The sequence below is a fragment of the Prionailurus bengalensis genome, chromosome B1 (genome assembly GCF_016509475.1).
Source record: "Prionailurus bengalensis isolate Pbe53 chromosome B1, Fcat_Pben_1.1_paternal_pri, whole genome shotgun sequence".
Taxonomy (NCBI): domain Eukaryota; kingdom Metazoa; phylum Chordata; class Mammalia; order Carnivora; family Felidae; genus Prionailurus; species Prionailurus bengalensis.
Genome location: NC_057344.1, coordinates 165,873,492 through 165,901,249, shown reverse-complemented (window position 1 = coordinate 165,901,249; position 27,758 = coordinate 165,873,492). Strand labels below are relative to the sequence as shown.

General features: G+C 38.3%; 1 protein-coding gene and 1 pseudogene across 1 annotated transcript in view; both read right to left on the bottom strand.

The window, feature by feature from the left end:
* The window catches only part of CNGA1 (cyclic nucleotide gated channel subunit alpha 1), a 34,534-nt gene extending 21,417 nt beyond the window's left edge, over positions 1-13,117 (bottom strand). Inside the window, exon 1 of the mRNA XM_043572720.1 lies at positions 12,847-13,117. The gene's annotated coding sequence lies outside the window, so the exon portion shown is untranslated. The remainder of the gene's footprint in view (positions 1-12,846) is intronic.
* A 9,880-nt stretch (positions 13,118-22,997) lies between these two features.
* LOC122478912 lies at positions 22,998-24,506 on the bottom strand (annotated as a pseudogene).
* Between the last annotated feature and the right edge of the window lie 3,252 nt (positions 24,507-27,758).

Sequence of the window (27,758 nt, the reverse complement as noted above, 5' to 3'; positions counted from 1 at the left end):
AGGTGTAAACTTTTTTCCCTTAATTTTGGATTTACCACAGCTTTTTCTTTTAATGTTTATTTTTATTTTTGAGAGAGAGACAGAGCACAAGCAGGGGAGGGGCAGAGAGAGAGAGAGAGAGAGAGAGAGAGACAGAATCCGAAGCAGGCCCCAGGCTCTGAGCTGTCAGCACAGAGCCCCCCCACAAGTGGCTCGAACTCACCACCTGTGAGATCATGACCTGGCTTAACCCACGGAGCCACCCAGGTGCCCCTGAATTTACCCCAGCTTTAAAATATTCAGGCAATGTCGTCAGAGAACAAAACTATAGGGACCTCACATACAGATCAAACAAGTAATAAAAAGCAGTAAAATAAAATACCAAAATGACTGTAATCAGCTATGAATTTCTACAAGCATTCCAAAAAAACAGAGCGGGGGCGGGCGGGGGGGGGGTGGTTCTTGAGCGGTATTTAAACTTCGGAGGAAAAACTGGATGTGACACACTTAGCAAGGCCCTTAAATGATTACATATAGTGCTCGGCTGCTCGTGCAACCATCTCAGGCATCAGGAGAATGCCCAGAACGAAGGGATTCTGAATTCCCCCAGGTACGTTCTACCCCGCGGCAGTTGGCAGTTCGAGACCAACCTCTGGCTCTTGGACAGACGCGCTGAATGGAGCGCAGGTGCGCTGCGCATCACCTTCCAGGCGAGGCTCTGCAGTCACCCAGAGACCACGCCACTGCCCTTAGCGACCTCTCACGGTCGTCTGCTGGCCTCCGGTGTGCTGCAACCACGTCGCCTGGAACCTCGGAGAAGTTCCTGGTGGGCACGAACGGTGTGCCTGTGGGGAGATACAGCCGCTGCTTTGCGACCATTGACTTGGAAGCCCAGACGGGCCACAGGGCCCAGCTGGCGCCTCCCCTCCACCCCGCTTGCTTGACAGTTACCGCGCTGCCCTCTGGGCTTTTCATCCACGGTGGTGTTTCCTCCAAATCTGCCTGGAGGCAAATCCCTCAAGATGGGTGCTGGGTGTCCATCCCAGCCTCCCCTCTCCCAGACCAAGTTTCCTCACTCTAAAAGCTCCCAGTGTCGGCAGGAAAAAAAAAAAACCAAAAAACCAATATCTGGTCACTCCAAGAAAAATGCCACTGTTGACCGGCTCTTGTATTGAAGGTGTGTGCCATGGTCTGGGGATGAAGACCCAAAAAAGGTCAAGGCGGTGAGAGGAGGACTGTGGGGTGCTAGACAACTTCAATACCTCCCATACCTCTACCTTCCCAAGATGGTGGGTCATCTATCCATCCCCTACACCACAACACACACCTAGCCTGCACTCCCAAGTTTTTATTGTATGACTTGGGGAGATTTCCTTTGTTATTTTTCTACCACTGAGTTCTAGGTTTGGGCAACAAATTTGCCTTTGTTATTAATAACATAGAAAAGCAAAAATAAAGAGAGAGAGAGAGAGAGAGAGAGAGAAGGAATCATTTGATATGGAAAAAATGTATAAAACACTTCATTCTTTATAGTAAAATATGTTAAGGAATGATTTGCTTTTGGGGGCGCCTGGGTGGCTCAGCTGGTGAAGCATCGGACTTGATTTCGACCCAGGTCATGATCGTAGGGTTCATGAATTCAAGCCCCACATTAGGGGCTTATTTATTTTGAGAGACACAGAAACAGCATGAGGGGCGAGGGGCAGAGAGACAGGGGGAGAGAGAGAGGTGCAGAGCTGGACATGGGACTCAAACTCACCAAACTATGAGATCATAACCTGAGCCAAAACCAAGAGACAGCTGCTTAACTGACTGAGCCACCCAGGTGGCTAATTATCTTGACTAAAAAGTTCCAGAACATAATACGTATCTTGATATCAACATTGTCTTAACAGATACCTAAGTGTGGTTTGGGCTTTATACAAATATTTTTAGCATTGGGGCGCCTGGGTGGCTCAGTGGGTTCAGCGACCGACTTCGGCTCAGGTCATGATCTCACGGTCTGTGGGTTCGAGCTCTGCATTGGGCTCTGTGCTGACAGCTCAGAGCCTGGAGCATGCTTCTGATTCTGTGTTTCCCTCTCTCTGCCCCTCCCCAACTCATGCTCTGTCTCTCTCTGTCTCAGAAATAAATAAACATTAAAAAAAATTAAAAAAACAATACAAATATTTTCAGCATTTTACCCTCAAGCATGGTGACAACCCTTGGTTTGAGAGAAATGTTTGATTCGTGTTAAGGAAGTCTCCATTCAATCTTATTTTATCAATTTTTTAAAATTAGAAATAGGAATGAATATTGATTTTTATTAAAGAATCTCTTACTTTTATAGAAATAGTATTTTTCCTTTTAATTTTTTTCTATTAACATGATGAACTGTATTAATGAATTATTTTAATAGTTATGAAATAAACTCTTCTTGATTATGGTAAATTCCTTTTTTCGTATGCTATTGGAACCTCGCTGCTAATACTGTATTTTATTTTGCATTTTTACATTAAAATGTTTTGCATTGTATTAAAACACAAAATTAGTCTGTTGCTTGGGAAAGGGTTTTTAACAGTAAATGTTGACGTTTTTCATATACTTTTCAACTCTTTTTGGTATCATAGGATTGTTAAGAAGGCATCTAAAAAGAACGAAAAGATTCTTCTTTTAGAGAATTCATTGCTTTGCTGGTTTTCCCGAATATGAATTTTAAATCAAAATTTGTGAATCAAAGAGAAACAGCTGCTTTTAAAAATAAGTTTCAGGGGTGTCTGGGTGGCTCAGTTGGTTGAGCATCCGACTTCAGTTCAGGTCCTGATCTCACAATTCCTGAACCCGAGCCCTGTGCCGGGCTCTGTGCTTTGGATTCTGTGTTTTCTTGTCTCTCTTCCCCTCCCTGAGCCGTGCTCTGTCTTTCTCCCTTTCAAAACTAAATAAACTTTTTTTTAACTTTTCAAAAAATAAAGTAAGGTTCAGTTTTCATGTTTAGCTGAATCACAAAAATTTCTCACTTAAATGAGGATGTAAAAACCCGAACAAAGATAAAGCAAAGCAAATGACAGGGAAAATCTTATGGAGAGTTCAGGAAAAATTAATTTGGAATATAAACTATGAATTCCCAGGAAGTCATCTATTCTATTGATTGACATCAGGCTCTAACTTGGGTTCAAATCCTGACTCTCTCACTACCTGAATGAACTCAAGTGAGTTTTTTTTAACCTTACTGAACCTCAATTTTATCATGTATAAAATCAGAATAATAAAATCTCTTTTATATCCAATAAAGATGTTGTGAACCCCCAATCTCAAATCCACACATCCAAACATAATTTAGTATGCAGCAGTAAATTCTAAATTTAGTAGGAAGGATACCTGTGAAACTTGTTTAAAATGCAGATATCACAGCCCTGCTCTCAGGGTACGAATGAAGTATGAATTCGAGCAGACACGAATCTACAATTTCATCAAGCACCATAAGTAATTCTGTTTCAAGGGGTTCCTGAGTCACACTTAAAGGAACATTACTCTATGCTATTGATCTTGGTGCACTACCCCAGTCATATCTGTATTTCTGATTATAGTAGCGAGAGACACGAATTAACCATCAGGAAAGGCTTCAACATCGCTGTTACTTCTCTGACATTTCAGATCTACAAATCTGAAAACTTTAGAATCAATTCCTGAAGACAAATTTCACAAACAACTATTGTAACAAGAAGTCAATTTCATAACAGAATGTAAAAAATATAGACTTTGATTTGAAAAATGGTCTGTAAAATTCACTGTGTTAATAGAAGAAAGATGAGAAAAGTCATATGATAATTTCAACAGATGAAGAAAAGGCATTGACAAAATTCAACACCTATTCATAATACAAAATCTCAGCAAATTCAGAATAGAAAGGAACTTCCTCAACCCAATAAAGAACATGTACAAAAAACCTATAATTAATAACATACTTAATGATAAAAGACTGAACATGTTCTCCCTAAAGTCAAGAACAAGGCAAGGATATTTTAGAGGTGTTCAACATTGTGCTGTCTCTTGCAACAAGCCCCCCAAAATATTTAAATATAAAAAAATAAAAGATATCCATACAGTGAAGAAATTAAACTATCTTTATTTGCAGATGACATAATAGTGTATTCGACAACCCTAAAGAATCTACAAAAAAGGAAATTGAACAAATTAGTAAACTTGGCAAGGTCTCAGGATAAAAATCAATATAAAAGTTTCATTTTCTTTCTGTATGTTAGCAATGAATTGAATATATACATAACAAGCAAGTAATGTCTACGTCCAATTCAATAAATAAGTACTGTATACAAAGTTCTCTGCCAGATGCTGTAAAAAGGAAGCCCAAAGAGGGGCACCTGGGTGGCTCAGTCGGTTAAGCGCCCAACTTCAGTTCGGGTCATGATCTCGCTGCTCGTGTGTTCGAGCCCCATATCAGGCTGTGTGCTGACAGTTCAGAGCCTGGAGCCTGCTTCAGATTCTGTGTCTCCCTCTATCTCTGCCTCTCCCCTGCTCATGCTCTCTCTCTCTCTCTCTCTCAAAAATAAACATTAAAAATAGTTTTTTAATAAGAAGACACTTCTATATGAACAGGTATTGAAAGTCCTCAAAGATATAATATAGTACCATGTGCAGGGAAAAAGGATATATAATTTCCTGTGTGTGTGTGTGTGTGTGTGTGTGCACGCACACGCGTGCGCGCACATGTGTAGACAGAGGGAGAGATGCCACAAGAAATTGGTACCAGTGATTACCTTCCTCTAAGAAGAGGAACTATGGATGGGACTAGATGATAGGAGAGGAAGAGGGAATATTTTGTACCTTTTAAATTTTGTATCATATAAATTAAGTACTTAGTGGATACACGTAGTGACCCTTATTTCAAAATGCAAAACAGTACAAAAATGATATCATCCATAGTTCTACCACCGAGAATTATCGTTACCTTTTGCCTTTTGTCAAATTTGCATCCACACCTTTTATGGTAAGTGAAAAACAATAAAACTTTATGCCTAAAGTTACAGCCCTTTAAGAAATTGCCACCTCCCAGTGCTGTTCTTACTGTCCCGTTCCCTACCTCCCAGAAGCAACCACTACTGTAAATTTGGGGTGTGTTCTTCCAGACCATTCTCCCTCCTACCACATGCCTACATATGCATCCATCAGTGTATAGTTTGGACATGTTGTTTAAGCATGTAAAGCTTCACCTGTGTATAATTTTGCAACTTGCTTTTTTCACTCAAAATTATGTTTTGAAAAGTATGCTAATATACAGAGCTTTTTCCTTTTATAATATTGTTTGTAAATATTGCAGTCTACGTGTATCGTATTGTGTTCCTTTTCTCTATGTGTATTTCTTCTCTCTAATAACGAAAGATTGGTTCTTTCTAGTGTTTTGCTATTGTGAGCAGCGCTGTAGCAAAATTAAAATTCCTCTGCATATCTCCTTAGACACATGTGCGAGAGTGGTTCTTATGTACATATCCAAATATGGAATGGTTAGTTCTAGTTTTAGGTTATTAGAGCCAGCCAGATCACTGCCCGAAGTGGAATATCATTTTATGTATCCTGCCAACCCTATACAAATGTGCTATATCCCCAACATCCTCACCAACCCTTCCTGACGCCAAATTTTAAGGTTTTCCCCAATTTGATGAGTAAAAACTTTTTTGATTTGCATTTACTAGTAAAGTGGCAAAAGTCGCATGTGTCCATTGGTCATTTGGATTTCTTCTTTGTGAATTAGATGTTCATATTCTTGGCTAATTTTTCTTCAGTTGGATTCTTTCACCCATTCAACATGTAACATGTGTTTAATAAATGCCTGCTAGGCATCAGACATTATTACTATCCCCTACGTGAATATGCACCCTGATTCTCTATTAATTGTACTTTACTTTGCTAAAATAAACATAAAATTCTGCCATCAACTGATGTCATTTGTGTACTTTACTAATCTGTAAGTCCCTTCAATTACATAGCAATGCGTGTTTACCGGTATATGGCTTACAAAGCAATCTGACTCCTCTAATCTCAGTTAACTATTATCTCTCTACTATGTCGTGATCCATAATGGGCTATATTATGTCACCCAAGCACTTTTATACCACTTCTGGATAAAATTGAAAACTGACCTGAGACATTCATTTTGCAAGGCCAGCATAGTACGCAGACTTTGAAGCATCATCTTTACTTTTCTTTTTTTGAGAGAAAGGAAGAGAGAGCATGTGGGCACACAGGGGCAGAGCAGAGGGAGAGGGAGAGAGAATCTTAAGCAGGCTCCATGACCAGTGTGGAGCCCAACGAGGGGCTTGATCCCATGACCCTGGAATCATGCCCTGAGTCAAAATCAAGAGTCAGATGCTCAACTGACTAAGCTCCCCCCCGGCACCCAAAAACATTATCTTTAAAAGAGGATAGTTACATATTAAGCAGGTCAGAGCACCCACACCACCTAATGATTTGAAGAGGGCCAAGGATGATTCAGCTTGTATAAATAAGGATTGCTGTGTGCCAGTGCTTTCTGGAGTAGATTTCTTTGTGAATGTTCCAAATGATTATTATAAATGATGTGTTTGTTTTTCGGACATTGTTACATTGGCTCTAATAAGTAAAATATGTACCTTCTAAAATAAATGATGTACCCTTCTCCAACAGGGCAAAGCTTTTCTAAAGAAGGCACTCTCATCTGCCAAGGCAACCAGTAAAATTCAGCCTCATAGAAGAGTGCAGAACTATATGCACTACACTGTAAACAACAGTTTTGGAGCACTCTCTATTGTTCTCTGTATTATTCAAGTTTTATACAATGGGCATGTGTTAACTTAATAATAAAAGGATAAATTTGATATTTTTTTCTCTAAAGAGCATAACTTAACAACTTGTAGAAATGTTCACGCTACTGTGTCAAGCAGGAAAAAACCGATTGTTCAGCAATATTTATAATATCATCCCATTTTATTAAAAATTGTGTACATGTGCATACAAAGGGTAAGCACTTAAATGGTAAACATGTTAAGTTTTCAGTGGTGAGATCATTAGTGTTTTCACTTTCTTCTTTGCGCGCTTCTGCATTTTCTCCTAATTTATTTTTTTTAATGGGAAAAAAGGTAGTATTCTTAAATGGAATTTTGTTTCATAACAAGAATAATTAGTGTCAGCACTTTTTCTTTAAAATAATGTTTCCCAGCCCTTGCCCAATCTCAGTATTCAGTTGCGGAGTTAAGGTTGTTGCTTAATATTTAATAATCCTCCCAGAGTTGTGTAACCACCCAGAACAGGCTTTGCTGGCTGTACCAGAGACAGGCAGCCAGTGCCTGGAAACAGCCACCACCTGCTTGGCAATGATGTTGGTTCTGGCCCCAGCTCTTCCCCAAATTGCCGGTGAGATCTTGGCAGAGAGATCTCTCTGAGCTTCAGTCGCCTCTGCTGTAAAGTGGAGATGATAATACTTGCCCTGTCCAAGGTGATGATTGATTCTCTATGGGGGGCTAAGGAAAAAACTCACATAAATACCTCGAAAGCAATATTGAAGGGCTATATAAATGCAAATTGATGATATTCTTATGTAATCCCCAAGCTCAGAGAAGCGACCATCAACTTTCTCATGGAGACAAAGAGAGTTAAATGATTAAAATAATCTTTCTTTAAACCCTTCCCCTTGAACTATCACTTTAAGAGGTCAAATTGGTCAGAGCAACTATTTAATAATTATCTTTATAGGATTATAAACAACCTGTAATTCCCGTGAAAACGAAAACAGAGCTGGCACAACACTGTTGCTCTATCTGCCTTTAACAAACATTGGGACCCGACAGGCTTGCTAAGTCACTTGTTACCAACTTATGAAGAAAACACGATTCTTTCTCAGGAAGAAACAATTTCACCAAAGAGTCGTAATTATTATAATCATTACCATCCCCTTCAAAATCCACAGGAAATTTATAGAGTGACCATCATAGAATAAAATCTTGGTTGATCAAAAGCCAATGAACAAAACCAGCAAGTAACCAAATAAATACATCTTCCAATATTCCCTTTTTCTTGGCTAAAACATTTTACAAGAAAACACAGTGATAGAGAGTGGTTTAAATGTCAGAAAATGTAAGTGCATTAGAGCAAAAAATTGTGTCTTGTTCACTCCTACATTCCCACTGACTAGAGATCTTTTTCAAATAAATTTAAAGAATTGATTTTAACTATAAAGTCATATATATTATGACATTGGGGTATTGCAAAACCTTATATCATTGAAGAAAGTTTTCTTTAAAATCAATACATTCTATTGATCAAGGGTAAGAACAAGGAATTTTTTGCAATGGTCGGAGGCTTTAATGTGTTATCTTTCTACTTTCTCCTTTAAATCAGAAAGCAGTCAGAATTCTAAAAACTGACCCCCCCAAAATTAATAAATATATTAATAAATTATGAATTATATATATTATACATAGAGAGGGAGAGAGAGAGATGAAGGGAGAGAGAGAGGGAGAGAGAGACAGAGAGAGACTATATATTAAATCATTTCTTTAGCCCTAAGCATTTACTTCTTGGTACGTACATCTATGGTTGCGTGTGAATGTCCCACTTTTCCAATATTCTCTAAGCTACTTAAGGACAGAGAACTTCCTTTTTCTCTGTATATGCCCTGGGACAACACAAATACAAACTTTATGGAAATAACAAAATTGAGGAAACATATAAAAGTCAAAAAATACTTAGAACTCAGCACTTGAGGTCCCCTGGACTCTAATTATATGGAGATGTTGTCAGTCACAACGAGTATTTGAGATTTAGGATAATTTTTTTCCTGCTTTTCTTACAAATTTATACCTGTACCCAAAAGAAACACCTTAAGAGTACTGATATTTTGACTTGCAAACCATTTGCAGAGAACGTAATCCAATCTGCACTCAATATTTTTGCTTCTCAACATTTGATGAGCACAGGCCGTGTAAACAGCAGCACCACGTAACTCGCTGAGGTGCGAAGGCGAGAAAGAAAAGAGGATGGCTGTTGATGAAGACAGGCTCCCGGGCCAAGAAAAGTTAGTAAGAGAACCAGGTACGTAATAAAAATCCAGTGGGACAATTTTGTGTGTGTGCAACACCGTACATCAGGGAGATTCACAAAAAGCTTTCCAAAGCAGGGGATATGCACTTGGATTTTGAAGGATGAGTAGTTTGCCAGACAGGAGAGGAAATGAGCATTCTTGGCAGAGCAACCAGCATGTGAAAAAGGTAAAGAAAGAAGAAAAGAGCAAGTATTTCTAATGGCAGGAAGAAGATGCCTGGGTGTGTGTGGTTTCCCTGAACACTCAGATAATGGGGAGCACTTATTATCAGAGCGTGGATCTTTTATGATGATCCCTTTATAGCGGTGTCTTTCCCACCAGCCTTGAGAGCAGGTACCAGTGAGCTCTGATTTTTATGTCTGCAGCACTTTACATAATATCTGGCTCATAATAAACAACCAAAAAAATTGTTTTACTTTCGTTACTTATTGTATTGCACAAACACCACATCTACACTACATGTAGAGGTAATAAACATCTACACCCCATCATCGTGTTAAAGACTGCACTTAAGTAACTATTTCTACGTCACTACAACATGTACATTTATTATTCCCAGTTGCCTTTAGAATAATGTTCCCTGGAACACAATATGTTTTAAAAAGATATTTCATTAAATGTATGAACGAATTTTGGGAGAATCAACATGCTTAATATATTAAAACTTTTAGGGGCGCCTGGGTGGCGCAGTCGGTTAAGCGTCCGACTTCAGCCAGGTCACGATCTCACGGTCCGTGAGTTTGAGCCCCGCGTCGGGCTCTGGGCTGATGGCTCAGAGCCTGGAGCCTGTTTCCGATTCTGTGTCTCCCTCTCTCTCTGCTCCCCCGCCATTCATGCTCTGTCTCTCTCTGTCCCAAAAATAAATAAATGTTGAAAAAAAAAAATTTAAAAAAACAAAAAAAACAAAAAAAACAAAAAACTTTTAAAATTACATGACAAGGGGGGCACTTGGGTGGCTCAGTCAGTTAAAGGGCCAACTTCGGCTCAGGTCACGATCTTGAGGTTTGTGAGTTCAAGCCCTGCATCGGGCTCTGTGCTGACAGCTCAGAGCCTGGAGCCTATTTCGGATTCTGTGTCTCCCTCTCTCTCTCTGCCCCTCCCCTGCTTGCTCTCTGTCTCTCTGTCTCTCTCTCACTCATAAACATTAAAAAAATAATAAGAAAATAAAATCACATGACAAGGGACATCTCATTTATCGATGGCTTTAAAAATCTACTTTGTAAGTCTTTATCATTTTCTTTATTTTTTTTAAATTTTATTTTTAAGTAATCTCTACATCCAACATGGGGCTCGAACTCACAACCCCGAGATCAAGAGTAGCATGCTTTTCCAACTGAGCTAGCCAAGCGCCCCAAGTCTTTATTATTTCCTTTAAATAAGCATGTACATTTCCTATTAAATGCATTATACATAGTTAAATGTTTATTTGAAAATAAGATCTATTTTTATTGTATTGACTGGGAACTATTAATTTACATATTTATTTTGTAGCCTATTATCTTATTGACATTTTTATTAGTTTTAATAGTCTTAAATTGATCCTTTGGAGTACTCTGAGTAGACAATTATATCATCCATAGGTAATGATAATTTTATCTCTGAAAACTGTATTTATTTATTTTTCTTGTCTTATTGTGTTGAAAGAAGTCACTGAACAATGTTAAATAATAGATACCCTGGCACTCCTTGTTTTATTTCAGACTTTGGAGCTTCTCCTATTTTTGCACGTTGATTTCAGATAAATTATTTATTGTGTTAAAGAGTTTTATTTTATTATTAATTTGCTATCATATCAAAAATAGATGTTGAATTTTATCAGTTACCTTTTTATCAACTAAAACTATATGAATTAAAGCTAAATTTGTGTACCATGGAACGTTTGTTCATGTGAGAACAATTAGGCATAAATATAACTATTTGTCCCCCATGTAGAGTGGATGGAGAATGTAGCCTGTATGCTTTTTTTTGCCTATATTAGCATAGTTCATAGCATAGTTCAAAATCTTCGCACAACAGTTGTCTGCTGAAGGGAAGGTACGTTATATTTCTCCTTTAAGGGGATGTAGCTGTGGGAAGTTTGGTTAGTGCCATAGCCAAAACCTAAAATATGCTATCCAAATTCTCGTGTACTTTTACCCAAGGTGAAAGGTTCTGGCATTATGTGGATTTATTCCTTAGACCTATTGATGAGGACACAGTAAGAAACAAACCAAAGTTTCTGGCTAAGACAATGCCTTTCACATAATAGGTACTAATTAAACATTTGTTGAATAAATTATTGAGTAAAAAATTTTAAGTTACAAGTGGCTTTTTTTTGGAAGAAGTTCTTGGACTCTTCTCACTTTTGCCCATAATTTTTCATCAATTGAATTTTTACTTCCTAAATTAAATGTACATTGAATTTGTTTTTTTTACATTTGTTTTTATAGAAAATAATCTATTTTATCCAGATCTTTTACACATATTAACATCACGGCCTAAAAAATTACCTCCATGAAAAGGAAAATCTATAATTGCTGTTTTTCTATCTTCAATTAAAGAAGTTTTTGATGATTCTTCCCCCACCCCCAAGTTTACCCTCAGTATTTTTTTTTTATTCCTAAGGGTAGGGTCTTTAATATAAACTTTACTTATTAATTTCTAACTTTGACTGTTGGCAGAGATTATAGCCTGTATGCTTTTTTGCCTTACCGAGATCATTTTGTGACCAATTTATAAACATTCCAAGTGTAGAGAAAAGAGGGTGTACCCTCTATGATATATAAAGTGTAATCAGTAACTATTAGGGCTTTTATTTACAGTTTCTCTCTGATGCTTCCCCCCCCACACACACACACCATCCTGTTTCCTTTGCCTGCTTGATCTAACAAAGACATGAGTGAAAGATGTTTATGGAAAGAATGTTAAGCAAAAAAATGAATGTAATTAAATGAATCAATTAAGGGTTATATAAATGAAAAAAACCAAAATGTCAGAAACCGTGTGTTTATTAATAAGAACATTTTAAAAGCTTAGTTTAACAACACCTTGCTTTGTAATACAGAATGAAATGACAAGTATTTATAATTTTGTATTCTTGACACAATAAAAGTGATAAAGAGTAGTTTTTAAATTTATAAAAATAAAACATGACAGTAAATAATAATAGTTTTTAAAAGTCTAATTAAAATATACTGACTATCATGGAGAATTAAAAGAAGGCAAGGTGATTTCAGTTCTGTCTCCATCACACGACAATAATATTTTACCTTGAGGAACCCTCTTAATCTCCTTAGAACACTTATTTATCTCTAAAAGGAAGTGTGCAGGTTGCTATAATAATGCTTAGAAGTATCTAACACTTAAGAAGCTCTCAATGAGTTAAAGCTCATGTTTTCAGGAATTAATTTTTTATTAAGATATATACGAATTTAATGGTGTTCAATCTTCAAACATTTTAAAGAGAAAGAAAACCCAGCATAAGACACTTCCTTTGAAAAAAGACACATCTGCCAAAGTTATTGTTTCTGGCTTCTAAAAATGAACTTGAAATTTGCAAAAAGCAAACTGCGATATTCTGATTAACAGAATCATATTACCAGGTATTTATTTATTATTACTTTTAACTAAAAATGTATTTTAGTGTAATATTCATTTATCTGACAAAACTACAGAGAAGTCAATAAAGATACAAGCAATCATTGCTGTAAATAGAAAGCACGTAACAGAAAACAAAGCAAATGCTGATATTTTAATAAATCAAAACAGAGGTATAAACATATGTGAAAATACAACAGTAATTACTACTGGGTTCTTACCTTTGGTTGCTTAAGCAATGTATCTGTGTCTTCTAGAAACAGAAGTCAGTAGTATATCCAAAACAAACAGGGAGATAGTGCAAATCTTGACATTGTCAAAAGCCAGGTCCTAATTTTTTTAAATAATAAATATACAGATCTTTTTCCTTTCTTTAAACATGTGAAAACGGCTAGTTTTCTTAATCATTCCCAAAGAAAGAAACAATTCTGTGGCATTGCCAAAGGAGGATTTTCATGAGTCGGTATTGGATTTGCGGATTTATATACGGATGAAAATAACAGCAACCAAATCACCATTATCCTTAGCTGGAGCTGGAGCTCATTAATATGTATAAGAGTGAGGGATAAAAGGAGGTTTCTCAGAACTACATGCACCTCTTAACAAATCTGAAAGTAAAGTTAGCCAAAGGTAATACTGCCTAATGGATTTTATTAAAATGACACTATCAATTCATCCAGGGTGAATTCTTGAAAGAATTGTTTAGGTTTTTACAAAGTATGATTACATTTCTAAATACAGTGCCATCATATTAAAAACTCTTAAACTATAAATAGGGTGCATTTATTCATTCATTGATCTGTTTATTGTGTATTTTGCGAAATAATTGCATGTGTGAAATACACCTGGGCAAGAGATAAAAATAGGGTAAGTCTGAACTTGCCTGAAAGAGTAATTCATACTTCAGCTATGAAAAAACATTAAGATATGCCAGTTAGCATCTAAATGTTATTCTAATGACCCCAAAATAAATTTCCTTAAGAATTTTTAGTGCGACATTTGACAGTTTACACAGTTACAAAACTTTGGCTTTTGACTGAAAATAGAACAGCATGAAATAAATACTGTCTCTATTTATTTATTTAAAAAAAAAATTTTTTTTTTCAATGTTTATTTATTTTTGGGGACAGAGAGAGACAGAGCATGAACGGGGGAGGGGCAGAGAGAGAGGGAGACACAGAATCTGAAACAGGCTCCAGGCTCTGAGCCATCAGCCCAGAGCCCGACGCGGGGCTCGAACTCACGGACCACGAGATGGTGACCTGGCTGAAGTCGGACGCTTAACCCACTGCACCACCCAGGCGCCCCAATACTGTCTCTATTTAGCAAAACTGCTTTCATTTCAAACTATCAGCTCCAAAAATACATCATTCTTTTTCCAGTACTTGAACTATTTGTCCTGCTGACTAATTAGCCGTCGAACAACCCAGTAATGTTTATTGTTTCAGTTAAATGGCCTCAGCACCCAACGGACTGCAAGGCTCCCAAAAGGGGAAATACCCCACAATGCTGAGCAGAGAAAATGAGGCCAGTACTGAGTACTCTTTTGTTTTGGAAAGTTGACTTTTGGGTTTCAGGATTTTTTAAATAATATTTAATTTCTAATCATAAAATAACATGTTTCATAAGATTTGGATATTATAGAAAGGAAGAAAAAATACTGAAATATATTCTTACCCTACTCCTATTGTTATCATAATCAATATTAACATTTTCGTTTAGACATTCATATAGACAGTTTTTATATAAAATCATTCTGGTTTTCTTTAATATTATATTGTTGTCATTTTTATATTACTAAGTATGTCCTACAGCATCCTTTAGAAGACTGCATAATATTTTATCTTCCATTATTCCATAATTTATTGACTGATTTCCCTTTCATTGGACATATTTCCTCTAGTCTAAATTTTTCAAAGTGAATGTCTTTATTTTTATTTTATTTAACTTAATTTATTTATTTTATTTTATTTTTATTTTTATTTTATTTTATTTTATTTTTATATTTATTTTATTTTATTTTTATTTTATTTTTTATTTTTATATTTATTTTATTTTATTTTTATTTTATTTTATTTTATTTTATTTATTTTTTATTTTATTTTAAAATATTTATATTTTATTTTATTTTATTTTATGTTATGTTATTTTATTTATTTATTTATTTTTAATTTACATCCAAGTTAGTTAGCATATAGTGCAATAATGATTTCAGGAGTAGAATCCAGTAATTCATCCCCTACATATAACACCCACCCCAACAAGTGTCTTCCTTAATGTCCCTTGCCCATATAGCCCAGCCCTCCAACCACAACCCCTCCAAGAACCCTCAGTTTGTTCTCTATATTTAGGAGTCTTTTATGTTTTGTCCCCCATCCTGTTTTTATATTATTTTTGCTTCCCTTCCCTTATGTTCATTTGTTTTGTATCTTAAATTCCATATATGAGTGAAGTCATATGACATTTGTCTTTCTCTGACTAATTTCGCATGGCATAACACCCTCTAATCCCATCCACATAGTTGTAAATAGCAAGATTCCATTCTTTTTCATTGCCAAGTAGTACTCCATTGTGTGTGTGTGTGTGTGTGTGTGTGTGTGTGTGTGTATACCACATATTCTTTATCCATTTATCTGTTGATGGATATTTGGGGTCTTTCCATACTTTGGCTATTGTCGATAGCGCTGCTATAAACATTGGGGTGCATGTGTCCCTTTGAAACAGCACACTTGTATCCTTTGGATAAATACCTAGTAGTACAATTGGTAGGTAGTAGGGTAGTTCTATTTTTAATTTTTGAGGAACCTCCATACTGCTTTCCAGCGTGCCTGCACCAGTCTGCATTCCTACCAGCAATGAAAAAGAATCCCTCTTTCTCCACATCCTCACCAGCATCTGTCGTTGCCTGAGTTGTTAATGTTAGCCATTCTTACTGGTGTGAGGTGGTATCTCATTGTGGTTTTGATTTGTATTTATCTGATGATGAGTGATGTTGAGCATTTCTTCATGTGTCTGTTAGCCATCTGGATGTCTTCTTTGGAAAAGTGTCCATTTGTGTCTTTTGCCCATTTCTTCACTGGATTGTTTATATTTCTTGGTGTTGAATTTGATAAGTTCTTTATAGATTTTGGATACTAGCCTTTTATCTGATATGTCATTTGCAAATATCTTCTCCCATTCCGTTGGTTGCTTTTAGTTTTGCTGATTGTTTCCTTTGCTGTGCAGAAGCTTTTTATCTTGATTAGATCCCAATAGTTCATTTTTGCTTTTGTTTCCCTTGCCTCTGGAGAGGTGTTGAGTAAGAAGTTGCTGCGGGCCAGGTCAAAGAGGTTTTTGCCTGCTTTCTCCTCTAGCATTTTTTAAATTTTTTTTTAACATTTCTTTATAATTGAGAGACAGAGAGACAGAGCATGAGCAGGGGAGGGGCAGAGAGCAGAAGAGACACAGAATCCAAAGCAGGCTCCAGGCTCTGAGCTGTCAGCACAGAGCCCGACACGAGGCTCGAACTCACAAACCACGAGACCATGACCTCAGCCCAAGTCGGATGTTCAACCTACTGAGCTACCCAGGCACCCCGTCTCCTCTAGTATTTTTATGGTTTCCTGTCTCACAGTTAGGTCTTTCATCCATTTTGAGTGAATGTTTTTATTTTTAAATCATTGTATATACCTGTGATTACTATTTTCTTAGAAATGAGATTACTAGATTAAACTGTATTACCATTCTTATTACTTCCAATTTGTATTGCCAGTATAATTTCCAGAAAATCTGTTTACCTGTTTGACCTCACAACATTAAGTAAAAGATTATCATTTGTAATTTGACTTCCTTCAATTTTTCAATCAATGTGTTACCAAATATACTATTTTAACTTATGTGTTTGCCATCTTGTAGTTAAAAACATACCCTTTAAACTGCTAGAATGGGTGTGTTTGATAAATCCACTCTGTTATAAACTTCCTCCAAACTAATCAATGTAGCCACTTTGGTCACAATTTGGTTTTATGCTAAAATGTTATTGTGTCAGTCTCTTTAAGTAGAGTTACATAATCTCCTTAGGAAAATAAGCCCCTTCTTTGAATAATATGGCAGTATCTCAAACCCATCTCAATGAAATTAATTGTAAACATTTCAAAAAGCATGAAATGGTAATAAATGTTAAAATCACCCATATAAAGGATAGTAAGTAATGAAGAGACCCACAAAGGGAAATTCTCAAGACAGAAAGGAATTTAACTTTTCTCAGTGGTAAATAAATGTTTTAAAACTTAACAATCCTGTGGGGTAGGTACTGTATCAACTTCATTTTACAGAGGAAGAAAGGAAGGCTGGGAGGTGAAGTAATGTCCTCAGGGACAAAATAGCTAGTATTATGCCAGAGTTAGCTGGAATTTACATCCTGATAGGGTTCCCAGATTCAGCAAATAAAAATACAATATAAGTATAGCCCACATATTACTTGAGACAGACTTATACTAAAAAATTATTTGATGTTTGTCAGAAATTAGAATTTAACTGGGTGTTCTGTTTTTTATCTGTCAAGCCTGCAGCAAGTCCTATCTGACTCCAGAGCACCACACTGCCCTAATATCTGGAAGGTATGAGCACTAAAAATCAAACCAGGCCACCCATATCAGCAATGTGTCTCTAACAGCAACAGCGAAAAGCATTGCATATGAGAAAACACTATCATCTGCATGCACCTGTAAACCCCTTAGCATTTTATCTGCAGGTAAGTGCTCAAAAATTATAGTTTTTAACTATCGTTTTTGTATTATCAGTCTGCTCTTCACATCTAAGAAATTTTCTCCTTGAAGTATTTTAAATGTCTTAATCAGCCAGTTTGGATCTATCATTCAGGAAAGGAGTCAGACCCTTTGTGGACTTTCTTCATATTCTCAGCTAGATCTTACTTCTTGGGACTAAGGGTTTTCAGAAAATTGCTACTCGTTGTCTAATACAGAAGACTCTTTCAGCCTTTTTTAAAAATTTTTTTAAGGTTTATTCATTTTTCAGAGACAGAGAGACAGTGTGAGTGGGGGAGGGGCAGAGAGAGAGGGAGACACAGAATCTGAAACAGGCTACAGGCTCTGAGCTGTCAGCACAGAGCCTGCCCAGGGGCCCCAACTCATGGATGGCGAGATCATGACCTGAGCGGAAGTCGGATGCTTAACTGACTGAGCCACCCAGGCACTCCAAGACTCTTTCAGTCTTAACGCTAGTGTTGACTTTGCCTCTGCCTGTCTTATGCCAATTATTGTTCCCCCGTTTGGGGGGAAGGTGGTTTCTATGACACTGTGCTAGATTTATGTGCAGAGGATTAGAGTCCCAGGCCTGAGTTTGCATCTCAGCTCCATGGTTCACTAGTTCTGGGACTTGGAGCATGGTAAGTGAACCTTCTGGGCCCCAGTTTCAGTATTCATGGAATGGACATGATAATATCTGATAGATTTGTTATAAGGATTAAAAGGAACTATATTAATATGAAGAATTTGTTTTACAGTCCCAAAAGTAAACAATTGACAGTGGCTAGTATTCTAATTTTTAAAAGACAAATAGCAGAGTTAAGCTTCATTTATAATGAAATAAATTTGCCTGGTTTCATTATTGTTTAATTAAAAAAATTTTTTTTGAGAGAGAGAGCAAGTGGAGGAGAGGAGCAGGAGGAGAGAGAGAGAAAAACTTAAGCAAGATCCACACTCAGCACTGAGCCTGACGGGGGGCTTGATCCCAAGGCCCTAGGATCATGACTCGAGCCAAAATCAAAAGTCAGACACTCGGGGCGCCTGGGTAGCTCAGTCGGTTAGGCGGCCAAATTCAGCTCAGGTCACGATCAGGCGGTCTGTGAGTTCGAGCCCCGTGTAGGGCTCTGGGCTGGTGGCTCAGAGCCTGGAGCCTGCTTCCGATTCTGTGTCTCCCTCTCTCTCTGCCCCTCCCCCGTTCATGCTCTGTCTCTCTCTGTCTCAAAAATAAATAAAACGTTAAAAAAAAAAAATTAAAAAAAAAAAAAAAAGTCAGACACTAAACCAACTGAGCCACCCAGGCGCCCCTGCCTGGTTTCTTTTAAAAGTTAAAAATGCATGTTTTGGTTAAGAAATATACTAGGTTTAATTAGAGCAATCTTTTTCTAATCCTATCTCACATGTGAAAGACATAACTAAAATAAATATACCTAAAAATAAAACAAGATGACCAGATTGGGAATTTGTTCCCATGTATCTCCACAGAATATTCATTTTCTTATGGATTGTTTCTTACTTGAAACTTTATCAAATGACTTAATGAACTAAATAGTTGGAACAATCATTCTAACAAACCTTTCTTCCTCCTGCCAGCTTAACTCCTGGTTGACATCATGAAACTTCATAGAATTTGTTATAATTATAAAATAGCTCTTGCCCCAATGAATCTTAACGTGAGGTCATTGAGGGCAACAATCACAAACAATTCTTGAGACACTTATGGCTCAACTTAGTAAGTGTATTTAAGTAGTACAGGGACAGGACTTTTCGCTGTGTGAGGTTGGTGGTTATATACTTACTTAGTAACCAAAGGGAAGGAGGCATGCAGAGAGTATCAGATTACAAAAATGTCTTCAAATTTCTTTGCATTTCTACTCCTAAAACTACTTTTGTAAGATTCCTCTGGCGCTTATCACTCAGTTCAATATTAACTATTGGTGAGGCAGTGGTGAGACCCTTAAAGAATGTAGCAAACAGAACATATTTGATCCTCATCCGAACTTATGCAGGCTTTAGGTCAGCCTTCTGGGCAAAGGGTAAACATTTTCCTGCTTCTGTCCTCCTCAAATGTCTCTCTCTCTCCCTGTCCCTCTCCCTCTCCTTCTTTCTCCTCTCTCCCTCCCCCTCCCCCCACACAAAATTCTTTACTCCTTGGAATGATTCATTTGTTTCATCTTCAATGCACCTTTCTTTTCACCAGCTCTTACACTTCCTTCTTGTACCTTTCCACTCCAAAACTATAATTAAGGATGAAATGAATGTTACTGATTCTTGGGATAATGCGTAGTAGCTGCGTAGAGAAAATGACTTCATCTTTCTGAGCTTCAATTCCCTTATCTGTAAAATGAAAGTGTAATGCCTACTCCATTAGGTTTTTGTGAAGATAAATGGAGCATGGTTATAGAGCATACACCCATTTGGTATACGCAATAAATGTGTGCTCCCGCTCTTTCCCTTTCCTCTAAGCCCTCGGACTGCACCTAAGCGGGAGCTTTGAAGCATTTTGCTTAAGCCTCACCTGTCCTCCATATATTGTAATGGGACTTCGATAGCAAGGTACACGCAGCCATTAAATAACTGCCTTATTGAAAGCTGTAGAGCTATTATTTATACCTTCTCTCTAAATAATTTATTATATAATTCTAGTAAGTGTGACCAAATAAGTAATTCATTTTTTTTAAGTTTATTTATTTACTTGTTTTGAAAGAGAGATAGAGGGTGAGCAGGGGAGGGGCAGAGAGAGAGAGGGAGACAGAGAATCCCAAGCAGGCTCAACACTGATGCGGGACTTGAACTCACAAACTGTGAGATCATGATCTGAGCCAAAACCAAAAGTCGAACGCTTAACTGACTGAGCCACCCAGGCGCCCCATTCATTTTTTTTTTAATAAAAAACCCTGTATTTTATGTGTAGAGCACTTAACAATGTGAAATAATAATCCTTCATAAAGGCATAGAATTAGTCCAGGTGTTTATTCATTCATTGAACATGTAATTTCTAAGCACCACACTGTGCTGGGCACTGTTCTAAGGTTTGGGAGCATAATAAACAAGACTTTTTCCTGGAGACAGTACACAGGAGAGAGATAGGCAAAAGAAGAGATGCTTATAATACAAGGTGCTCAGGAGCTGAGGAAGCACTTACAAGGAGCCCTAAGATTTGGGGAGAAAAGGAGCTAGACTGGAAGGCTGCCAGGGGAAAATTATCTCTGCTGAAATGGAAGGTAAGTAGGAATGTTGTTTTCATATATAAAACATACATACTAGGATATTTTTCCAGGCTAAAAAGGGTAAGAGTGTGTTTGATTTTATTTTGTTTTGTTTCCCCCTCCAATGTGATTAGCCTGACCCAGTCTATCAATGGATTTCTCTTCCTGGGACCCGCAGTAACCTTGACTGGTGGAAAGAACATAGCCACATTGGATTATCTGTTTTAGTAGGCTACTTTTAGTTTGGTTCCCAGTCTTGCTTTGTCAGCTCCCTCTAATCTTTATAATCCTATTTAAACTGCCTCTAACCACAGCTGCTCATTTGCATGACATTGACTCTGGTATTTTCATCTCAAAAATCATGTGATTTGAGGGATTCTGGCTCTTGACCCCAAATTATTAAATATTTCATAGTCTGTCTTCCAGCACACCAAGGCTTTTAGCCAGAGTGGTCAGTGATGTCTCTTCAACGTTTATAACCCTATACATTAAATGTCATGTAATTCATTGTTTAATGTGTGTCTTCCAAGAACTGCAAATTCCATGGTGGCAGGCACTGTCTGTGCTTTTCTTTACTGTGTGTCTACTGTCTACCCTCCTTCTATAGTAACTGAAATTACAAAATCCCCTCATAAATAATTATGCGATTTAAAATAAAGAAAATGGGGGCACCTGGGTGGCGCAGTCGGTTAAGCGTCCGACTTCAGCCAGGTCACGATCTCACGGTCCGTGAGTTCGAGCCCCGCATCGGGCCCTGGGCTGATGGCTCAGAGCCTGGAGCCTGTTTCTGATTCTGTGTCTCCCTCTCTCTCTGCCCCTCCCCCGTTCATGCTCTGTCTCTGTCTCAAAAATAAATAAACATTAAAAAAATTAAAAAAAAAATAATAAAATAAAATAAAGAAAATGTTTATTTTCTTTATGTTGTGTTTTATCAGCGGAATGGGAGGGATTCTTTTTACCAGGTTATGCTAATTTGAGGTAATCGCATTAAGACTTCCCACAATGTCTGGCATAAATAAGGTCCTCAATTATATAATTATTAAGATTGTTATTATTTTACTGACAAATAGCTCCTGATGCTCACTGTTAATTAGTACTGTCAGAGTGTCAAATTTCTAGGTAAACGACATAATTAGATATAGAAAGGCTCAAAGAATTCAGAGCAGGAATGAATCTATCCTGGAAAAGTGTATGGTTGTACCAGAGGATTTTAAGTCTTTTAGGTAAATATGAAAACATTTCGTATTTTGTAACTTTGTGCTTTAAATACATCGGGATTTTTGCAGACGCTACAGTGGAAATATGGTTGCTTATTGCCCTTCCCACAACTGGCTTTGGATTCAGCTTTCTCAGATAAACCAAATCATCTATATGACACCTAACTTTCTTTTTAAAGACTTTTTTCCTTATTTTATTTTTGAGAGAGAGAGGGAGAGTGTGAGCAGGGGAGGGGCAGAGAGAAAAGGAAACAGAGGATCCGAAGCTGGCTCTGCACTGACAGCAAAGAGCCCGATGTGGGGCTCGAGCCCACAAACCATGAGACCATGACCTGAGGTGACCTGAGCCGACCTGAGGTGACCTGAACCGACCTGAGCCGACCTGAGCCCAGGTCAGATGCTTAACCATCTGGCTTAAGCCACCCAGGCGCCCCTGATACCTAACTTTTTTAATTTGGTTGCTTCTCCCACAGGCCCACCACTACCATCAGCAGGACTGAGGAAAGAGAACAAATAGAGGCCTACATACCACATGCCTAAGTATCAAGTTAATGAAGTATTAAATAAAATGTGTTTTGTCTTCACCTTGAAAAATATACCTTTGTAACAAAAATCAAATCCATAGGGGCGCCTGGGTAGCTCAGTCGGTTGAGCATCTGACTTCAGCTCAGGTCATGCATGGTCTCATGGTTCGTGGGTTCGAGCCCTGCATCGGGTTCTGTGCTGAATGCTTGCTCAGAGCCTGGAGCCTAATTCAGATTCTGTGTGTCCTTCTCTCTCTGCCCCTCCCAGCTCACACTCTGTCTCACTCCCTCAAAAAATAAATAAATGTAAACAAAATTTTTTTAATTTGAAAAAAAATCAAATCTATAAAATGATTGTTATAATGTTATTGAAACTTGGCAAAATTTCAAAGACAACTAGATTTAATTATTGCACGTGTCTGGGTCGATCTATTGATGGGCCAGGGATGTTGATATCAGTAATAAAATAAAGATACACCTAAATGATAAGTTATTATATATTACATATAATTTATTTTCCTGCCTTTTCAGAAAAATTACTAAGTGCCTTATAACAATCAAGATTTTACATTATTTGTGTTCTATTGACAGTATGGCCAAATGAAATAACACACTTTTTTTTTCTTTCTTTCTTACTTTGAGGTATGATGGACAAATCTTACAGGTACACAAGGAAAAGTAAGACATGATCGCAGTGAAAAGTGAAGACAATCTAACCAGAAAGCTTTCAGCTAATGTGGAAGCTGAAGTTCTGAGTGGGACATGCTTCAGGGCTGAAAGGAATGGTAATTAATGTTCCTCCCCTTCTTCTTCACTCTCTCCTTCAACAAAATCCACACCCACTTCATAATCCTTCTCAGGGGCAGCAGAGTCCTCACAGGTCTCAGAAAACTCTCCTTCCTTCATACTCTCACCCGTATACCACTGAACAAAAGCACGCTTGGCATACATCAGGTCAAACTTGTGGTCCGGACAAGATCAGACCTCAGCAATGGCTCTGGTGTTGCTCAGCGTGCACACAGCTCTCTGTACTTTGGCCAGGTCTCCACCAGGTACCACAGGCTGGTAATTAATGACAACTTGGAAGCCAGTGCTGCACCAGCCCACAAACCGGATGGAATGCTTGGTCTTGATGGTGGCAATGGCAGCATTGACACCTTTGGGAACACATTGCCATGGTACAACAGGCAGAAAGCCATGTAGTTACCATGCCAGAGGGCACATTTCACCTGGTTGGCTGGTTCGAAGCATGCATTGTTGACCTCTGCTACAGAAACTGTTCATTGTAGGCTTTCTCAGCAGAGATGACAGGAGTATTTGTGGGCAGGGGAAGTGGATGCGAGGATAGGGCACCAGGTTGGTCTGGAATGTTGTCAGATCAACATTCAGGGCTCCATCTAATCTGAGGGAAGCAGTGATGGAAACACACTCTGGCTAATAAGGCAACGAAGTTAGTGTAGGTTGGGTGTTCAATATTGCACTTTCTATGGCAGATGTCATACACGGCCTCATTGTCTACCATGAAGGCACAATCAGAGTGCTCCAGGATGGTATGAGTAGTGAGAATGGAGTTATAGGGCTCAACTACAGCTATGGAAAATTCAGGGGCTGGGTAAATGGAGAAATCCAGCTTGAATTTGATTCCATAATTGACAAACAGATGTTCCATCATCAGCGAGATGAACCCAGAGCCAGTTCCCCCTCCAAAGCTGTGGAAAACCAAGAAGCCTTGAAGACCTGGGCACTGGCCAGCTGATTTCCCAATTCGGTCCAAGACAAGGTCAATGTTCTCCTTGTCAGTGGTGTAGTTCCCTTGGGTGTAGCTATAGGCAGCATTATCCTTACCTGTGATGAACTACTTTGGGTGGAAAACCTGGTGGGAGGTGCCAGTGCAAACTTCATCAATGACTGTGGGTTCCAGGTCTACAAACACTGCCCTGGGCACGTGCTTTCCAGCACCTGTCTCACTGAACAAATGTTAAACGAGTCATCTCCTCCTCCCCACAATGGTCTTGTCACTTAGCATCTGGCCATTGAGTTGGATGCTGTGTTCCAGGCAATAGAGTTACCAGCAAGCATTACCAATCTGGACACCAGCCTGACCAATGTCGATGGAAATATAGTCATGCATAGTGGCTATGGGTTAGCAGGTTCAGGCAACAAGAGCAGATACCAGGTCCCAGTTACAGCCCCCAACAAGCTAAGAGTCGAGGTAAGTAATGCACTCAAGTTAGATAATACTTTTTGAGTCATGGTAGAGTTTAGATCATTTTGTTAATTTCTTATGTGAGCAATCTTTGTACTGTTTGTTAACACAACTCATAATATGTTACTTAGATTCAGAAAGAAATAATAAATTTAAATATCATGTTCCAACATTGCATTTGTCTCCTACAAATCACCTATACTATAGATCTTAGTTTTTGCTCATGAAAAAGTAGCTTGACTCCAAACTGGACAAAAGATATGAAACAACTATCTTCAAAATACTGGACAACAGGCAGCACAGGAGTGTGATACTTGAGAGAAGCGGGGGTTGGGGGGGGGGGGATGAGTTGAACCCTGCCCAGAGGCAATTTCAGAATTGTGACATGAGAAAAAGGAAATCAGGCACAGCCCAATGCTCTTGCTTAATTGAGGAGTCTGAATTACGATCTTGGAGACCAAAGTGTCTAGAATATGCAAAACAGAGTACCAGTGAGAAGGAAGTTGTGCAGAGAAAAAGCTCCAGAAATTTGCAAAGGGGTCTTCTCAAGTCTTTGGTAGAATAAAATAAAATGCATCTTTATGTCATTTATAAACAATGTTTTTTTTTTAAGTTTATTTATTTACTTTGAGAAGGAGAGAGCACATGCAAGCTGGTGAAGGGACAGGGGGAGAAAGAGAATCTCAAGCAGGCTCTCAAGCAGAATCTCAAGCAGGCACGTTGTCAGTGGGGCTCAATATCACTTAACCCACTGAGCCACCCAGGCACCCTCTAACTTATCTTTATATTTAAAACATTTCTTTGGGCGCCTGGGTGGCTCAGTAGGTTAAATGCCGAAGTATTGATTTTGGCTGGGGCCATGATCCCAGGGTCATGAGATTGAGCCCCGAGAGGGGTTCCATGCTGACAACGTGGAGCCTGCTTGAGATTCTCTTTCTCCCTCTGCCCCCTCACCCCACCCGCATGCTCTCTCTCTTTCTCTAAATACATACATACATACATACATACATACATACATACCTCCTCTGAGCTTAGTGTGGAACCTGCTTGAGCTTCTCTCTCTCTCTCTCTCTGCCCCCCCTTCCTCTCTCCCACTCATACATGTGCACTCTCTCTCTCTCTCTTAAAAGTTAAAAAAAAAAAATTAACAATAAGTTAGAGATAAAGAGGCAGAAAAATATATAACATGTAAATTCTAGTAATAAAACAGTTTAGCTATATTAATATCAAACAAAGTAAATTCAAATCAAAAATATTACTAGAGGGGTGCCTGGGTGGCGCAGTCGGTTAAGCATCCGACTTCAGCCAGGTCACGATCTCGCGGTCCGTGAGTTTGAGCCCCGCGTCAGGCTCTGGGCTGATGGCTCGGAGCCTGGAGCCTGTTTCCAATTCTGTATCTCCCTCTCTCTCTGCCCTTCCCCCGTTCATGCTCTGTCTCTCTCTGTCCCAAAAATAAATAAAAAACGTTGAAAAAAAAATTACTAGAAAAGACTGCTAGAATTGATTCATGAATTCAGCAAAGTTGCAGGACATAAAATTAATGCACAGAAATCGGTTGCATTCTTATACACGAACAGTGAAGCGACAGAAAGAGAAATCAAGGGATCAATCCCATTTACAATTGCACAAAAAACCATAAAATAACTGGGAATAAATCTAACCAAAGAGGTGAAAAATCTATACACTGAAAACTATCAAAAGCTTATGAAAGAAATTGAAGAAGACACAAAAAAATGGAAAAATATTCCATGCTCCTGGATAGGAAGAACAAATATTGTTAAAATGTCGATACTACCCAAAGCAATCCACGTATTCAATGCAATCCCTATCAAAATAACACCAGCATTCTTCACAGAGCAAGAACAAGCAATCCTAAAATTTGTATGGAACCAGAAAAGACCCCAAAGAGCCAAAGCAATCTTGAAAAAGAAAACCAAAGCAGGAGGCATCACAATCCTGGACTTCAAGCTATACTACAAAGCTTTAATCATGAAGACAGTATGGTACGGGCACAAGAACACACACTCAGACCAATGGAACAGAATAGAGAACCCAGAAATGGACCCACAAACATATGGCCAAATAATCTTTGACACAAAGCAGTTAAGAATCCAATAGAATAAAGACAGTCTCTTCAACAAGTGGTGTTGGGAAAACTGGACAGTGACATGCAGAAAAATTAACCTGGACCACTTTCTTACACCATACACAAAAATAAACTCAAAATGGATGAAAGACCTCAATGCAAGACAGGAAGCCATCAAAATCCTCGATCAGAAAGCAGGCAAAAACCTCTTTGATCTTGGCCACAGCAACTTCTTACTCAACACATCTCTGGAGGCAAGGGAAACAAAAGCAAAAATGAACTACTGGGACCTCATCAAAATAAAAAGCTTCTGCACAGGGAAGGAAACAATCAGCAAAACTAAAAGGCAACTGACCGAATGGGAGAAGATATTTGCAAATGACATATCAGATAAAGGGTTAGTATCCAAAATCTATAAAGAACTTACCAAACTCAACACCCAAAAAACAAATAATCCAGTGAAGAAATAGGCAAAAGACATGAATAGACACTTCTCCAAAGAAGACATCCAGATGGCCAACTAACACATGAAAAAGTGCTCAACATCACTCATCATCAGGGAAATACAAATCAAAACCACAATGAGATACCACCTCACACCTGTCAGAATGGCTAACATTAACAACTCAGGCAACAACAGATGTTGGCGAGGACGCGGAGAAAGAGGATCTCTTTTGCATTGTTGGTGGGAATGCAAGCTGGTGCAGCCACTCTGGAAAGAGTATGGAGGTTCCTCAAAAAACTAAAACTAGAACTACCCTATGACCCAGCAATTGCACTACTAGGCATTTATCCACGGGATACAGGTGTGCTGTTTCGAAGGGACACATGCACCCCCATGTTTATAGCAGCACTATCAACAATAGCCAAAGCATGGAAAGAGCCCAAATGTCTATCAATGGATGAATGGATAAAGAAGATGTGGTTTATATATACAATGGAGTATTACTCGGCAATCAAAAAGAATGAAATCTTGCCATTTGCAACTACGTGGATGGGACTGGAGGGTATTATGCTAAGTGAAATTAGTCAGTCAGAGAAAGACAAAAATCATATGACTTCACTCATATGAGGACTTTAAGAGACAAAACAGATGAACATAAGGGAAGGGAAACAAAATATAAAAACAGGGAGGGTGACAAAACAGAA